Source organism: Polyodon spathula, chromosome 2 (assembly GCF_017654505.1).
Source record: "Polyodon spathula isolate WHYD16114869_AA chromosome 2, ASM1765450v1, whole genome shotgun sequence".
NCBI classification, from domain to species: Eukaryota; Metazoa; Chordata; class Actinopteri; order Acipenseriformes; family Polyodontidae; genus Polyodon; species Polyodon spathula.
In genome coordinates this window covers 38,244,083-38,262,611 of record NC_054535.1, presented here as the reverse complement: position 1 = coordinate 38,262,611, position 18,529 = coordinate 38,244,083, and the positions used below count along the sequence as shown (strand labels likewise).

The following is an 18,529-nucleotide window of genomic DNA, read 5'->3' as shown; positions in this document are numbered from 1 at the left end:
TAATAGTGTTTTAATATAATAAAGTGTTTTGCTGGACGCTATTACAATCGTTATGACGAGTAACTATTTAAATTTAATAAAGAAGTCGCTTTGGCGTTTAACCCTTTACTGCCTATGCAGAATGACCATATTCGGTCATGAATATGACCACTGTGTTAAGCGCTTCTAGTTTTGAAACATTGAATCAGAAATTAAACCCCAATATACGTAGAAAGGGATTAAGTAACCAGTATAACCAGATTCCAGTAACATCAATTAGTGTGGAATCTGATTATATTTCATATGAGCTACACTTCCCAAGATGACTGACTTACCCCTATTCTAGACTGAAGGAGCATTGTGACAGTACCATGAGTCCTTTTATTTATTGATAATAGAAGCAATAGTTAATTGGGATACTTGAATACTTGGAAATCTTGTATCCTTCTCCATCTTTGACAATAAATCATTTTCTGCCTAAGGTATTCAGATATCTTTTATTACTTTCCCATATTGACTTATTTGTAATGGCAGCAATCGCAGGGTTCTCCCCAGGCCTTTTCAGCCGGACGTGCTGTCCGGCTGGAAAAACCTGATCCACCTGTCTTGCAGATGCTACTTTGCATTTTAATAAGTTCACGGGGAAGACAAAGACCACCTGATGTAGTGTTTAAAAACATGTAGTTGGTAACATATAAAACATGAAGAGGCGGAGCCCCTTTCTCTACAAGGCCCGACATATAGAAGGGGAATTCCATCATTGAGGAGATCCGACATATGAAGAAGCTTGCAAACCAGAAAGACAAACATTGATTAGTAATAACACAAGAGGTTCTGGTTCTTCAATGGCACAACATTTATAGTAGGGGGTTCTGTTGCTGAAGAGGCCTGACAAACTGGAGAGAGGTCACCGTCTTTGACATGCGAGGGGTTCCCAGTGTTTGTTCCAGGACTTGGACTGAGGATCAATGTGGTCCCCTCAAATTTTTACGGGGACACTTTTGGGGAAAAATATTGGGGAAATGCTGATGTATCACTGAATTAAGGATATTCATTGTACCAAAACACTTTAGAACAGGGATTTTGAATCTTAAGCTGCATACCCCTTTCCAAAAAAATGTAGTCCATTGCATATCCCCATCCTGAGAGTCATAATATGAAAACAGAAAAGCTTATAAAGTAACACGATACTCCAAGGCTTGTGCGTTGTGTGGATACAATTTATAAAAGTTACTTTATTATAATGGGAAATATATTTTTTTGGATAAAGTCTCTAACAGTTTTCTAGTTGTTGGGAACATCAACAATTTTATTGTAATTACTAATTAAATTCAACAAAGCCACTGTGCCAACTCAATCACTCAGAAATGACATGTATTCCTTGATGGCAAATGGCAATCATGTTTTTTTTATTGATAATACAATTACAGAAAAGCAGGCAGAGAAGTTCACTATCCATGCATCTCTACAGCTGACCTTATACGAAAACATGTTGGCATTTTTAAATTCTTGGTGACTAATGTAAAGTACTGATGCTAATTAAAAAATCATAATAAATCTCTTACCTAGTATCGGTGTGATGGATGCTTGTTACCACACATCGCTGATGGCAGGGACATTAAGAGAGCTTAAGTCGCAAGGCATTTTTAATCTTATGGTATTTCATGTTGATTGCCTTTTGCTGGTAATGTACTAGTACTGAGCCAACAATCCATATGTTTTCACTGGATGGAAAGCTAAAAACTGTCGCATCAGACATAACGGCTTGTAAATAGATTTTGTATTTTGAAATGAACCAATAGTACTGTTGGTTCTGGTGTTGGCAATTTTAAACGTTGATTACAAGACAAGTTTGCAATAGATTGGCAAGTGGTTCTAAATAAAATGTGTTGTCTGCCATTTCAGAATTTTTCCCAGTTTGAAAACTGCTGCATTAGAAGAAACCGCATTACCAACGGATACAGTTTAATAGGCCTATTTTAAATGCCATGTAAATTCTTACCTTCCAGCTGCCCCTTTATTTTGACAATTTCCATATCAAAATGGCATTTTTGTTCTTTGACATTTTTTATTGTTAGCCCCAAGTAAATATTCGACAGTTTTCAAAACTATTTTTGCTTTATTTTTACAACTCAAGTTGATGATTTTGATGTGATAATGCATATATCTGCTTCAGGGACTGAGTGTGTGTGTGTGTGTGTGTGTGTCTAATATATTTCTTCCATTCACTTGCTAGGTCACTCTATCTCCAAACATATTTAGCAAATAGATAAGTTTACAGTGGATGAATTTCACAGTATTTAAGCACAAACAGCCTACATTTCAGTCACTGCCAAAGCAGATTACTACTTTCAAAAATAATGGTTGGGTGTAACAGGGATACAAGGTTGTATTTGCGCCGGGCCATGTTAACAAGCCTGATGTCGTCCAGGCTTTTACTGTGAAACTGACTGTAACCAGAGAGGGTGTGCGCGCATTCTACTGGACTGGAAGAATGAAAACGCAAGTCAAAACAAACAAGTAAAAAAAGGTTAGCATGTCATCAGAAGTCACGTTAATACAAAATGCATTAATTTACTGCATATTGGTCTGGGAAGTGGGACTCGCTGGTGCATTGAGAAATTCAGCGGGACATTAATTTCAGGGGGCAAGGGCATGGCCTAGCATGAACACTGGGTTGCACCGCTTGGGGAGCCTCACACATAAGAGGCATCGGAACCTGAAAGACACAGAATCATGCATGCTACAGGAGTAGTTTGGCTGGGTGTCCCCTCTGACTCATGGAGAAGCCTCCTCTACAAGGTAAATGAAGCAAAGCTTAACAAAGGGTTGCAGAAAGTGGAATCGCTAACCCCCCAAAGAATGGACCCCCGACGGCTCCCTGTTGAAGATATGAGAAGAAAAGGGGAACCGCCAATGCATATAGAAAACGAGAAAGATCATTTAACACAAAAAGAAAACACTTAACATGACGAAGGAGTTAGTAAGCTGTACCCTACTGATCATGTGAAGACTCTCCACATGGTGGAAAGAAAAAGAGAGAGTCTTTGGTGGCCCTGGGGAAATGTCATCCCCACTCTGGACATACTAGCAGTGGACTGATGGGCAAAGGATATTTCAGATGATTAACAAGTAAAAGCATTGACTGATGATGAGATCTGGTGCCCCATATTCTATTTTAAATGCTGGTTGATATTTGCTTTCGCAGGTGATGTGGCTGCCCCATTTCTGAATGAATGAGGAGTGTAGAATTGGTGTGAGGGGAAACCTGCTCTGGACACCAAAGTGGAGAGATATGAAGAAAACCAATGCCTTCATACAATGGGCCAGCTTGAATTGATGAACAAAGGTTCAGAGGATGAAATGGCCTTGCGATGTGCTTCAGCATGGAAGTATAGGGGCATAGAGGAGAGTCCTGGTTTTAAATGGAGTGGGATTAATCCTGCTTTGGGAGCAGTAAGTTACATAACATACCCAACCTGTAGAGGTATGAGGATCTGGTAGAAGGGGCAAGTGCTAAAGCCACATTATCTTGTGCAGGATTAAGTAACTTGTATTGATAGTTGGATTCAGTTGTAAATAAGCTGATTGAACTGTGGAGCTGCAGTTGGAAATGGCAGAGCTGTAGGGACCAGACTGAAATCTGTAAAGAAAAGAGCATCAGCTGCATTATTATAAAAGCACGGTAGTTGGCGAGCTTGTATTAGGAAATTGAAATCCATACTAGCCGCCATAGTAATTGCATAAGAGTGGAACTGGAACGTCCTTTTATTTTATAATGTGCACTGTAGCTGTTATTGCAGTACAATATTTTTTTCTTTAGACCAGAGATGACCCCATAGTTGGGCAGCTGCAACTATTGGGTATATTTCGAGAAGAGCTGTGGATTTTAAATTGAAGTTTTTCTGAGGTCATGTATTGGAAAACCATTGATGTTTGTTTGTTTGTTTGTTTGTTTAAGATATGAGTATGAAGTGTCTGTAAACAAAGTGAGGTCGTGTGGTGCTGAAAAGAAAGTCATAATCAAAGGCCATTCCAGTGTTCAGTAAGAGCAGACAACATTTTAATGTCTTTTTCTTAGCTCCAGGTCCAGAGTCCAGGTTTTTTGCTGTTGATGCAAGCGCAAGTAGTTGAGAGAAACGTCCTCCCCTTGGGGATAATGCGAATTGCAAAGTTGAAATGACCCAGCAAGAGAAGCAGTGCACGTTTCCTAATTTGTTTTATTGATCTGAAATTTCTGAATACGAAAACAAATGTGGTTGTTTAGACTGGGGTAGGCTGGCTTCAAACTTTGTTTTCTAGATGTTTAAGAAATTCCAGAGAATGCAGGTGGACGATTTGTTTTCTTGCTTTAAATTCATCTGATATATCTGCTTTAGCTAACCAGGAACCTCTGCCTGCTAATTTTAGTAGCGTGACTTGCATCCTAGATGGTAATATAATGAAGAGAAAATTGATCATGAAGAATGAACGAGTTGATGCTGCTTGTACTTGACCCCTGCATTTTCTGAGTGGTGATGACTATGGGGTTAATTCTGTAGACTGGAAACAGGGGAGCTAAAAAGGGACTGACTATAAAACCTTTCATAACCTTTTTTGATGAATTAACTACCTCCTGGTTCTTGAATGTCAGAATGAAGGTTCTTGCTTTGAAAAGAGGAGGAAGGAATTTGAGTCTGGTTGAAAAAACTATTTTTTGGCCACAGATTAAGTAGCTGGTGAAAAATGATGTCGGGGTGATTGAAGTTTTTTGGATGAAGCAGGAATGTTTATGGGAGCGGAGACTGAGCATTGGAGAGAGTCACTTGCGAGATAGAGGGCAGATTGGAATGGGCATCCCTGAAAGTAGTGCACATATGAAGTTGCATTGCCTGTGTTTAGCAGAAACCAGTATTGAATTATTAGATTGGTCTCTCTGGAGAATCAAATATGGGTGCAGAATTTAATCTTGCTTTGTGGATAAATCTGGAGGAGCAGAAGCATGCACAGAATTAGGGAAGGAGGCTGTGTTTGAGTAGTGAGGTGCCAGGTGCTGTTTTGGAGGTTGATGCTATTGCTGCTTTTGGGCAGAGATGTTGAGTGAGCCGTGGAAGCACAGACCCCGCATGGGTTGGCTCTGAGACCACCGAAAATTCTATTAAATCAGGTTGTGCCCAGTTTAATTATGTGGTTATCGGATGTTGAAAAAGCTCTGTGAATCAAAAAACATGGTCCCTCAGTATCTGACACAGTTCCACTTTATAATATTCATAGGCTTCTAGTTCAGCTCTTGGTTTGGATATATGAAACAGAATGTCTCTGAATATAGAGAAGTCAAGGACAAATTCCCCCAATGTAATTTTTTTTTCGTGAGCTAGGGTCTCTGGATTTTAAAGTAACTGATAGATCTCCACAGTCCTCAACGTGATCCAAAAACTGTCGCCAGGATATCACTGATTCGAAAGCCAGCCCGGTAAAGCGCTGCTGTCTATACTGTTCAACCCTTCTACTGCTTGTCTCTTTTCTCTCACACAAGCTGTGTCGTTTTACGTCCCGTCATGCCACCTCCCAAGACACTTCACTGGCTTCTAGACACTTTTTTGGTATTACCTCACCATTTTAATGTAGAACCTCTTATGCATTACTTGTACTTTTAACTATAAAGACGTGCCTTGATTTAGCGACCTTGAATTTCATTCATGCCCTTTCAGTGTTATTGGGTAATTTGCCCAATAACCGATTAGTGCAGGCTACTGTTGTCATGTCATCTATGTATGCTCAAATTGGTGGAAGTCGCAATCCAGAAGCCAAGTGCTCCCCTCCCACTACCCGTTTTGATGCCCTAATAATTACTTTCATTGCCATGGTAAAAGCCAGTGGAGAAGTGGTACATCCTGCCATCATTCCAACTTCTAGGCATTGCCATGTAGTGCTGAATTCTGAAGTTGAAAAACAAAATTGCAAGTCTCCAAAGTAAGCTTTCACTAAATTTGTTCATCGGTACACTGAAAAAAAATCAAATGCTGCCCAAAGTTGTTCATGTGGCACTGAACCATATGCATTAGCCAACTCCAGGAATGTCACATGGCGCTCCTTCCTCTCCTTTCTAGCCGATTTGAATTTGTTGCCATATTCCGCTGATGTGTTCTAAGCATCCTGTTAAACCTGGAATGCCGGCCTTTTGTACAGAAGTGTCAATGAAACAGTTATTTTAATAGTTGACAATCTCTGAGCAATAATGCTTAAGAAAACCTTGCCTTCCACATTTAACAGGGAAATGGGGTGAAACTGACCTGCTTGTAGAAGCTTTCTTTTGGTATAAAGACTCCACGTGTTCGGCACCATGCTGTTGGTACAACCTGTTTTTCCCATGCCACTTTCATCAATTTCCACAGGATTTGTAGAACTCCAGAAACACTCTTTTTTACACTCTGTATGGAACTCCATTAGGCCCAGAAGATGACAACCTTGCTTGCTCTACTTTCCACTTGGGTGCACAGTCCTCCATTTGGTATTCTGGTGGATTGATAGGTGGGATGTCTGAAGGAGTCGACATAGGCTCTTGCTTTTTTTTAAAAGTGTGTGTGTGTGTTTCCTCAAAATACCTCTCCAGCTCAACCTTGGTGAACCATGGTGAATAACTTACAAATTTGAATGGGTCTTTTATAAAAGTTGGTTCTCGCATGCTCCTTTTCAGTGTTTCATAGGTGCTCAGTTCAGCCCAATGTTGCTAGCTTATCATTTTATGCCCCTCTATCAGATTGAGTCCCTCCTTCTGACTTTTTTGTTCTGCTCTTCTCCATTGCTTCCTGTTGCTGGATTTTCATTCAGCTGACTTAGTAAGAAGTACTGATCAATGTGAGGCCCTTGCTCCTTCTCCCTCAACCATTTGATTCTCCCTTGATGAATCTTCAAACCCCTGATCGTTGTCGCCTTGCTCCAGCCGCAGACACAAACCTGGAGTTCTGTGTCTAACTGCAAATCTTGAGCTAGTCCTTTGAAGTACTCTCCATTCTGATATCCGTTCCCAAGTCATTAACAGTGTTTTCGAACATTGGGGGCAGAAAATGACTTATTCTCGCAGACTCTCTCTAGGGGTATTTCTCTTTATTTTCTTAGGCGGGTGTCTCCAGCGTCCTGTTCCCCTTGAAAACAGAGCTGGATACTGCCGACAAGGGTATCTAACCCCTACCAGTCCCAATGGGGGTCTCTTTCTTCCTGTCAGCCGTCTCTCCAGGCTGTCACAAGCTGTTCCCCTTGTTGCCACCTGCACTATTTACAGCGGTCACTGGACATGTCCAGATCTTCATGATTTCCATTACGAGTAGATGTTCACACAGATTTTAGACTTGGCTCTTGCCCAGATGAGCACCAACTAAGATGCAGTTTTACTTTAAAGCTACATGCATTGGCATGTGATTTAGATATATTGGTAGAAGCTTTAAACATAGTACTTGTGGTAATGTAATGAACAATAACAAAAACAGAACTGGCACTCGGAACATTACACCCTACTGTTAAACTATGCGGCTTCTCATTCTTCAAGGATCTAAAACAGCGGACCCTTATGCAGATTTCTTCTGTCACCTTGTGTTTGACACTACAAACATGTAGCAGAAAAAATAACTGGATTAGTTTGGCAAATATACTTTTATAAACTGATGTAGTAATGTAATTGAGACCCAAACAGTATATGCAAACTGAAACTGTTTGTTATAGAGATGCTGAAATTAATGGCAAGTTTTTTTAAAGAAACAGATCTATTTTAAACTTAATAACTCCCCTTCATAGTCAAACGGAGAGCTATTATTTGCTTGCTGATTAAGGGTTGCTGGCCCATGTTGACTCCAATGCTTCCCACAGTTGTATCAAGTTGACTGGCAGTAGAACTCTACTCCGAATAGCTTGTTCCATCTCATTCCACAGTTGCTCAATTGGATTGAGATCTGGTGACTGGGCAGGCCACTGCAGTAAGCTAAATTCACTGTCATGTTTGTGGAACCATTCCTGGACAATCCTAGCCTTGTGGCATGGGGCATTATCCTGCTGAAAAAATCCATTAGCAGATGGCTACACTGCTGCCATGAAGGGATACACCTGATTGGCAGTGATGTTCAGATATCCTGTGGCATTCAAATGTTGCTCCACTTTTATCAAGGGGCCCAATGTGTGCCATGAAAACACACCCCACACCACCATCACCAGCCTGCAATGTTGACACGCAGCATGATGGATGCATGTACTCGTGTGGTTTTCTCCATACCCTAGTCCTCCCATCAGCATGAAACAGCAGGAACCGGGATTGATCAGACCAGGCAATGTTTTTCCAATCCTCCAGTGTTCTTGTTCCTTGGAAGTGGAACTCTGTTAGGTCGTTGGCTACCATACCCCATTCGTGTCATAGTACAATGAGTTGTGCATTCTTTTATGGGTCTTTTGGCACCTGTCAGTTGACTAACTGTAGCCCGTCTGTTGCTCTGCCTCCTTTGGCCTCTTTCATCAATGAGCCTTTGACCACTGGCTTGCCGTTGGCTGGATGTCCTTTGGGTGGTTTTGCACACGGGAAACTGCTGGCATGAAAAACCCAGCAGCGTTGCAGTTCTTGACACACTCAAACCGACGCGCCTGGCACCTACTACCGTACCCTGTTCAAAGGCACTTGAATCTTTTTTTGTCTTGCCCGTTTACCCTCTGAATGGCGTATATACACAATCCATGTCTCAGTTGTGTCAAGGCTTAAAAATCCTTCTTTAACCTGTCTCCCCTTTGTCGACACTGATTTAACAGGTTACATCAATAAGGGATCGTAGCTTTCACGTGGATTTACCTTGTCAGTCTATTTCATGGAAAGAGCAGGTGTTCCTAATGTTTTGTACACTCTCTGTGTGTGTGTGTATGTATATATATATATATATATATATATATATATATATATATATATATATATATATATATATATATATATATCCTATAGAAAGTCTAATTCAGATTTAAATGAAAAGTATTAAACAGTTCTGCTTAATTTTATAACTCATAAAAACCAATAAACTAAACAGTGCACCATTTAATAACCAGTAAACAAAACATCTTAGTGTTGCATACAATTTTCAGCTGTATAAATACATTTGATTTGTTAATCAGAACCGTACACATACTTCAAGTGTACCACTGCAGTGCACTGACATGTAGAACAAGTTACAGTATGTAGTAATCATTCAAACAGTGTTTTCAACGGGCCATAAACTCTTTCCTCCCATCAACTCGTTTTATTATTGCATTGCCATTACAAGGAACAGAAGACTTAGTTTACTGGTCGGCTTTCTAACCTATAGCTGGTTTGGTACGGATCCCAGGAGCGGGTTCAGTTTTAATGTTTCCAAATCAATAGCTCGAGAGGGTGGGAGTAAGGAAATTCAGAGACCAATAGCTATTGTGTTAACACTAAGTGAAGCAGTGTAGCTATGACCTTTTTTGAGAGGGTCAAATATTGTGTTTTTTACATTCAAATTAAGAGAGTAAGTATTATTGAGAGTAAGAAATTAATTTTAATTAGAACAGTGATTTCGTGTTTTTTTACCTAGCAACAAATAAATTGGGTTGTTGACAGTTAAATTTGTCAAGTGGCTGTAGTAATCCCATTGTGGTACAGCAGTTTTAATACACACTGGCACATACATCGCACTGATGTATTTAGTCGCTCCCCCTTTTAAGGGCACCACAAAAATGCCTAGAAAATCGACTTAATGTTTTACTGTATTTGGTATACATTCTAATTTGAGGTGTAATCTGAACCTCTAACTTCATTCAATTTGGGTTTCTGGGCAAAAAATCAACACTGCAGTGGATGCCAGATTCCTGCCACATTTCAGCTTTATTTTAACTTATCACTTCCATCTCTGATTTTTAATGTAAACTTTTTTGTGTTATAAATGAGGTGTACTTTTAAAACATCGACACCTTGTTTGAAATCCAAATCCCCTCTTTCCAATGACATTTGGCAAGCAGGGCTGTCTCAGTGCCGGAGTAGAGTTGGAGCCAGGTCACATGCGGGATGTTTTAACATTGGGCATACTCCTACACACGTTAAATGCAGCAGCAGCTCTAAATTACTCTCACAATGACAAGTCAGTCGGTGAAAAGATTGAATCAACAGTTTTGTTAATAAGTTTCAAAAAAGTATTGCATCAGTTCTGAATCGGTTAGCAGTGAAGCATTTCCAATGGGAATTCCGTTTCACCACAAAGTTGTTCCCTAAGCCGGTGGTCCTATACGTGTTTCTTGTGTGTGTATAGATAGATAGAAGGCTAGTCTATTCTTGGCACACAATTCAACACAACAGGTAGAATAGACTTCTGTCACTTGACATTAAAGAAAATACAGTTTGCTCTTAAATTACTTTAACATTTATTCCCACAGGCTTCATTCACTTAGTTGAAATGGATTGTTGTTCTACTTCAACTTGTCTTGATTTAGAAATAGTTCTTAATGGAATGTACACATGTTAATTCTGAAACGCAACATGATGCCATTTCATATTGCCATCCTCTCTAGTGTTAACTTTGTATGTAGATAATAACCAACATCTACAAAAGGTGTTAAGTTCTTGTAGATGAAAGCACGAGAGATTTTGGGCCTGTAGGAAATGTGTCCTTTCAAATACCACAACTGCTTACTTGCTGTAGCCCTTTTTGTACATTATCTGGCTTCAAACAGTCACAACAAGTAGCATTTTTTTTTTTTTTTTTTTTTTTAGCTTTATGTGCAATTGATGGAGAGTGAAACTTGGTGGTCATTTTAAAATTGCCAAATGTACAAGAGAAGCTGAACTGCTTATTGCTGCAACGCTATTGCAGGGGTGGCTGACCTTGGTCCTGGAGAGCCACAGTCAAGCAGGTTTCATAGGTAACCCTTAATCATCAATTTCCAAAGATCTGGATTAATTGAATAGTTAAGCAGTAATTCAATTTAAGTAGTAATTTGTTCAATTAAGTGAGATAATTTGGAACAAAAACCTGAACACCCTGCAGCTGTCTTGGACCTGAGATGACCACTCTTGATTTAATTGATCAACAACACACATTCTTAAATGTGTGTAATTTCTTATTTTTATATACACACACACAGTGCATCTCCGCTTATTGAAAAACACTTGCATTGCAATGCTTCAATGCAGTGGTAGTCGTGACAGTAAAATACTATAATGGAATTAATTCAAAGGCTGTTACACGTAACAATTGCATCTCAAGTAGACTGTAGTAAAGTAGGATTCTGCATCCTTGAGTACACAATTGTGATCACATAACCCGTTACCCACAAGGACTTGTTTTCATGTATTGTCCTCAGTGATTGAGCACCATTTGACGTTTTGTATACTGTATTTAAACTGCCAATGCGCAGAGGCACATTTTTGCTAGTTGTAATCGTGTCGTTCTGATTTTTAATGAATCGCCTGCTTATAAGAACCAAATCGTCCAGGGTGGATGTGATGTCTTATAAACAGTGTGCACTCAAATGTGTGTACCAGATAGTTGGATGGATTGAAATAGACTTTTTGGTTTCTCCATTTTGTATTCTCCTCGAGTTTACAAATGCCATCACAGACCAATCGCTACATTGTTGGGCAAAGAATCATATCTGTGGTAATCATTTAGATTTTTAAATATAGCTCACTTTCAAATACGAAATGTAACCATCACCGAATAGGTATTTGCCTTCTAAAGACCTGAAACGTGAATAGTGTCAAAGCTGCTTGCAGAGCCTCTGACAGCCATGGCTTGGCACTAGGGTACAAAAATGACAGTGCTTGCAGACCTTGGCACCATTTTTCCTTTCAAGAACTGACTTGATAGGAGAGATTTTTCATAGTACTATGTAAAGTACTTGTTACTTTTTCTGCTATAACTTTTTTTTTCTCATTTGTGTTATCTTTTTTTTTTCCCACTAAGTTATGTCCCACTGCGGCCTTGTGCCCCGCGTGAAGTCAGCGGCTTGAGTCAGATGCTCTTCATGCCTTGGGCCAGAGCATGCAAAGGAGGCACTGATGACCCAGAGTTTGAGTTTTGTGCACATTTCTTCAAGTGCACACTGGAGAAACGTCTCTACAGAGCACTCTGCGTCCCTAACTCCTGCATAGCTCTCTTCCCCGTTGTCCCACTCCCTCCAAAGCTCTGCCTAGGAAGAGCGGATGTTGCTGTTCCAAGCAATCGCTGGACTCTGAGCAGATGGAGAAGATCTGGGCAGCAGTTCCCCACCAAGGGATGTTCAACACCACTTGTCCCCTTGGTGAGCGAGGTGAAGCTGGTGTTCCCGTCTGAAGACATGGAGTCAGACGGCATATCCCCTGCGGTTAAGCTGTCCCAGTTGGCAGAGCTTCTACCACTGATCAAGAGGGCCCTGCAGTCTTGTAAGTGCCCTGGCCTAGGATGGTGAGACAAGGCAGTCCATCTTTGAGCCTACCACCTCTCCCGTGTCCCACCCTGTGCACCCAGACTTTTTTTGAGATCTGGGTCTCCAAAGGTGTTAAGCATGCCTATTCAGCCAATGCATTCGCCACATGGCTGGGCAACTAGAATAGTATTCTGGTAGTCTAGCAGCCCTATTTGCTAAGGTCCCCCTCTGACAGCCACAGGCCCTTGCCACAACAACCGGATGAGCTGCTCCTGGTTAATAAAAACCTGCTCAGTGTGTCTTCTGTAGGTATGAGCCTGGCTGCATTGGTAGCTACGTGCAGACAGCATTGGCTTTCCTAGGTGTTGGATGCCCTTGTTACACCAGGAACACAAAGCCATGTTTTGCCAAGTTAGCTGATGCTTTGTGACGTTTGGGCAATCACTGTGTTGACAGAAATAGCATCTGCAGAGGGTATGAACGTGACCTCAGCACAAAACAAGCCAGGTTTATTTGCCTTAATCACAAAAAGAGAACTGACAGAACTGGGCAGTGCAAGCCATCAAGAGATGCATCAAAGTTTACCAAATCAAGCGTCACTATTTTCTGTCATTATTTACGATTTAAGGTTGTCTGAATTAGGCAGTCTCTTGGCTAATGGACAGTACTGTCGCACACAGTCACCAATACATACCTCTGCAATAAACTGGCTGTCCAGCAAAGCACAGCGCTGTGACAAAGTCATTGTTTGTTTTATTTTTCAGTGTTCATTTTACATAATCCGGTGTTTGTGAGCAAAACCATGTTTTGAATGTTATTTGATCCTTTGTATAAATGTACCTGCTGTGTCCTAGGACACAGTTTAAGGCTGCTTATTACAATGTCGGAATAAAGTAAAATGGCATTTTAATAAAAAATATTGTGCATTTCCTAGAAAATGGTACCTGGAAAATACTGAATAGTGGATAATCGGGTAGAAATCAGTAAAAAAAAAAAAAAAAAAAGTTAAACACAAATCCTGTAATCTGTACAATTCGGCAAGGTAGAAACGTGAAACGCTGTATACTGTATTTGTGTTTGTGCTATAGAAGTAAAATCTGTGAAAATCAACATGTTTTGAACCGGTTACTGTGTTGCAAATCCTTTTTTTATATATAGGGCCTTGCAAAAGTATTCAGACCCCTGACCAATTCTCTCATATTACCGAATTACAAATGGTACATTGAAATTTCGTTCTGTTTGATTTTTTTTTTTTTTAAACACTGAAACTCAGAATCAATTATTGTAAGGTGACATTGGTTTTATGTTGGGAAATATTTAAGAAAAATAAAAAACTGAAATGTCTTGCTTGCATAAGCATTCAACCCCTGTGCTGTGGAAGCTCCCAGTTTGCACCGATGAAATAAATTGCCCTAATGAGGACACAGTTACCTTAGCATTGGCCTCCACCTGTGAACCATTAAAGTTGCTGCCACACTTTCTGGGAAAAAAAACCCACTGTTGAAGGATCATTGGTAAGGCTGAGAATCTGAAGGAAAATGAAGACCAAAGGGCATTCTACAGAAGTTAGAGATAAAGTAATACAAATGCAGAGATTAGGGAAAGGGTACAAAATAATATCCAAGTGTTTGGATATCCCAGTGAGCACAGTTGGATCAATAATCAGGAAGTGGAAGCTGCATCACACCACCCAGGCACTGCCAAGAAAAGGCAGACCCTCAAAACTCAGCGCTCAAACAAGGAGACTTGTGAGAGAAGCCACAGAGAGGCCAACAATCACTCTGAAGGAGCTACAGAGTTCAGTGGCTGGGAGTGGTGTAATGGTGCACCAGTCAACCATATCAAGAGCTCTGCATAACACTGGCCTGTATGGGAGGGTGGCAAGAAAGAAGCAGTTACTCAAAAAGTACCATCTGAAAGCACGTCTGGAGTTTGCCAGAAAGCATGAGAGTGACCCACCTGCGATGTGGGAAAAGGTTTTGTGGTCAGATGAGACCAAGATAGAGCTTTTTGGCCAAAACTCAGTGCTGTGTGTCACAAACCTAACACTGCCCATGCCTCAAGACACACCATCCCTACAGTGAAGTATGGTGGTGATAGCATCATGCTGTGGGGGATGCTTCTCATCAGCAGGTACTGGGCATCTTGTTACAATTGAAGGAAGAAATGGATGGAGCAAAATACAGCGAAATACTGCAAGAGAATCTGCTTCAGTCCGCTAAACTGAAGCTTGGGAGGAAATTCACCTTTCAGCAGGACAATGATCCCAAGCACAAGGCCAAAGCAACATTGGAATGGGTCAAGAACAAAAAGGTGAATGTGAACTTGAACTGAATTTGAACACGATTTAGTGTGGTGAACTATTTGCTTTTTTCTGATTTCGTAAACAAACGTGCAAAGCTGACCTAAAGTGCTTGAAATAATGAATTAAAAGTACTAACAATGTCTCCATGAATTGTAGTTAATTTAGTCTTGAAGGATTGCAGTTAAATGGATTCAACTGTAATGCATGAATGTTTTCCTTCTGAAGTTATCTTGTTATGCTTTGTTTTGCTATGTAATCCATCAATGAGCAAAACATGGTTCAATAACAGGCTTATAGAATTATAAAAGGTCTTCTACAGAATTGGGCAGATTAAATTGAAAAGTTTATTAAATTATTACACTATGTAACACAATTTTTGTTTCTGGGTAGTAAGTGTTATTTCCTAATTGCTTATGCCTCAAAAGTATAGAAAATGGCTATTATTCCCCACAAACTTTTTGCTTTTGTGACCAGGATAGGTAAGTTTCAAAATATCACTATTTCCAATGAGAAAACAGGCGAATTCCTCTTCGTTCACATAATCAGAAAAAAACAACATATGAATCCAAATGAACATGTATTTATACTAAAGTAATACAAAAATGACTACAAAAGATTTAGAAGTGAGTAGTTTTTCGAGATTTACGATTATACTGTAAATTTAAATCTGTCGATCTTGGGCAGGTGTTGTGACTCATGGTCTCCCAGTTCGTGGCCAATCATTGACAATGTGTGTCTGGTAATACCGTCTCGCCAGGTTTGAACTCAAGACAGCAAACCACAGTACGCTGCCCTAGTCCAGCCTCCAACATGCTGATTGCACAAAGGCACTGCTCTCTTGATTAGACGTAGTATATATTTTTGTCTGATTTTCTTTGTTTTTATTCAAGCTTGCAATTCAATGGCTGAAATCACTCCATATCCAGTGTCTAATCAACTGTCTCACTAATTAGGTGATTAAGTGCATATGCTTCAGTGATAGTCACTCAAGTAACTAAAAAGAAACCAAAATATAGTGATCAGTTTCTTTTGAAGCTCTGTATATAATTCAACATTATTTTAGAAGCTGTCTATTTATATTGCTTATTACTATTTGGAATGAGGCTATTCAGTTTTGTGTTGAATAGAAGTGTTTGCTAGGCTTGCTTCATTAACTCATTTTGCATGGTCTAGTGCTAATATTACATTTTGGGCTTCCATGGTGTATACAAACGTTGAATACATTGATATACTGTTTTTAGGTAGTTAAACTGTAGAAATGTGACATTTTGCTGTCTCCGGTGTCAATGTCTGTTAAATGCTGTCATTCGATACCCTTGGAGTACAAACGGCAGTTTCATCTGGGGAAATTGATATTGCCGATCGCTTTGTCTGTGCAGCTATTGGTGATGGATGCCTTTTTATGGGGACCGTAAATGAGAAAAAAATGCCTTATTAAACATGTAACTTTAATGCCTATAGAAAGTCTACACCCCCTTTCAAAATTTTCACCTTTTTTCTTGCTTTTCTAGCCTGGAATTTAAAATGCATTAAGTTTTTTTTTTCTATTTATATACACATCTTACCCCAAAACTTTGAAGTGAAAAATATTCTAGAAATTTGTAGAAAATTAATTAAAAATAAACACTGAAATAGCTTGGTTGGATAAGTGTCCACCCCCCTTTGTAATAGCAATCCTGAATTAGCTCAGGTGTAACCAATTGCCTTCAAAATCACACAGTTAAGTGGCCTCCACCTGTGTTAAATTGTAGTGGTTCACATGATTTTAGGATAAGTTCAGCAGTTCCTGTAGGTTCCCTCTGCTGGGTCGTGCATTTCAAAGCAAAGACTCAACCATGAGCACCAAGGTTCTTTTCAAAAGAACTCCTGGCAAAGTTGTTGAAAGGCACAGAACAAGGTGTGTGTGTGTGTGTGTGTGTGTGTATATATATATATATATATATATCTCTATATCTCAAATGCCTTTGAGCATGGCCAAGATGATTTATTAAGAAGTGGAAGGTGTATGACACCACCAAGACCCTGCCAGATAAGGCCTCCCTCTAAACTGGATGACCAAGCAAGAAGGAGACTGATCAGAGTGGCCACCAAGAGGCCAATGGCAACTTTGCAAGAGCTACAGGCTTTTATGGCCAAGAGTGGTCAAAGTGTGCATGTGACAACGGTATCTCAAGCTCTCCTCAAATTTGGCCTATGTGTGGTAGGGTGGCAAGAAGGAAGCCATTGCTCAAAGCCCACCTTGAATCCTGTTTTGAAGTGTACAAAAAAACTCAGGAGATGCTGTAGCCATTTGGCATCATTTTGTGGTCTGACAAAACGAAAATGGAACTTTTTGACCTAAATGCAAAGCGTTATGTTTGGCGCTAACCCAACACAACGCATCACCCAAAGAACACCATCCCTACTGTGAAGCATGGTGGTGGCAGCATCATGTTATGGGGATGTTTCTCATCGGCAAGGACTGGGGCATTCTTCAGGATAGAAGGGAAAATGAATAGAGCAAAGAACAGAGAAGTCCTTGAAGAAAACCCACTGCCCTCTGCAAGAAAGCTGAAACTGGGACGGAAATTCACCTTTCAGCATGACAACGACCCAAAGCACACAGCCAGCTACAATGGAGTGGCTAAGGAACAAAAAGGTAAATGTCCTTGAGTGGCCCAGTTAGAGCCCCGACCTAAACACATTTGAAAATTTGTGGCATGACTTGAAGATTGCTGTCCATCAACACTCCCCGAAGAACTTGACAGAGCTTGAACAGTTTTGTAAAGAGTGGTCAAATATTGCCATTTCTAGGTGTGCAAAGTTGGTAGAGACCTATCCCAACAGACTGACAGCTGATCTTTTATGATCTTTAAGTTTTTTGTATTTATGTAATTTTTTTCAATAAACTTTTTCCCCTTAATGTGGAGTATGGTGTGTAGATAAGGGGAAACAAATCCTCATTTAAACGCATGAAACTGAGGCACTGATGTAACAAAATATGAAAAAAATTCAAGGGGGTGTAGAGTTTTTATAGGCACTAACTATTATCTATTCATCATTGCTTGTATGGATGACAAACGTGTTTACTTGCATTGAGTCAATGGCAGCAGGAAGCTTCGGTCTGCTTTTTTTTTTTCATTTTTCATCTCCCTTTTCCCTTAATTTTGTTCTGCTCACTAGATCTATTCCTTTTTTTCTACTGTTCTCCAGTCGCAAATATAGCAGAATTCACTGCAATTTTTAAACTTTTTCACTGAAACAGTAACATGTAATCTGTAAGAGCTGTCTCTTACATGCCGCCAGATCAGGACTTCACTGAGCATGGGAGCTGCAACATACTGTTTCCCATATTACAACTGTACACAATTAAAGATGTGGTCACCAGTTCCATACGCAACACCTGCAAAATATTTCAATATAAACATGCTGAGCAATTGCAGTCATCAGGTGCACAAGTAAACCATTCTGCAGAATGAGGCAACAAACAGCTGTTTGAAGATTGCACAGTGTTATTGGTACATATGCTGGTCCCTGCTGGAATCACTGGCACTTGAGATGAAAAGGTTGAAAATCATTGCAGTAGAGTAAATGGCTTGACATACACAATACTGTACATTGTCTTTGGTATTTATTTATTTTTTTTTATTATCACTGGTCTGAACTAGAATTTGTTGAAGTATATATATAAAAACAGGGTTGTTACTATCACCATTGTATTTCTTCTACACCACTTTATACCCCAAAAGGTACTTAATGTATTGCCTTGGAGTGTTAATTGATTAACCTTGAATTCAGATTTATTTTAAATAAAACACTTTAGTGACTTCCCTTATGTGTTTTACTTGGATATGGACAATGTACTGAGGTTTTTTTTTTTTTGGGGGGGGGGGGGGGGGG

General features: G+C 39.9%; 1 protein-coding gene across 5 annotated transcripts in view; it reads left to right on the top strand.

Annotated features, from left to right (window-relative positions):
* LOC121296223 (ELAV-like protein 2) overlaps nt 1-18,529 on the top strand; it is a 92,009-nt gene that overhangs the window by 35,039 nt on the left and 38,441 nt on the right. The window lies entirely within an intron of this gene.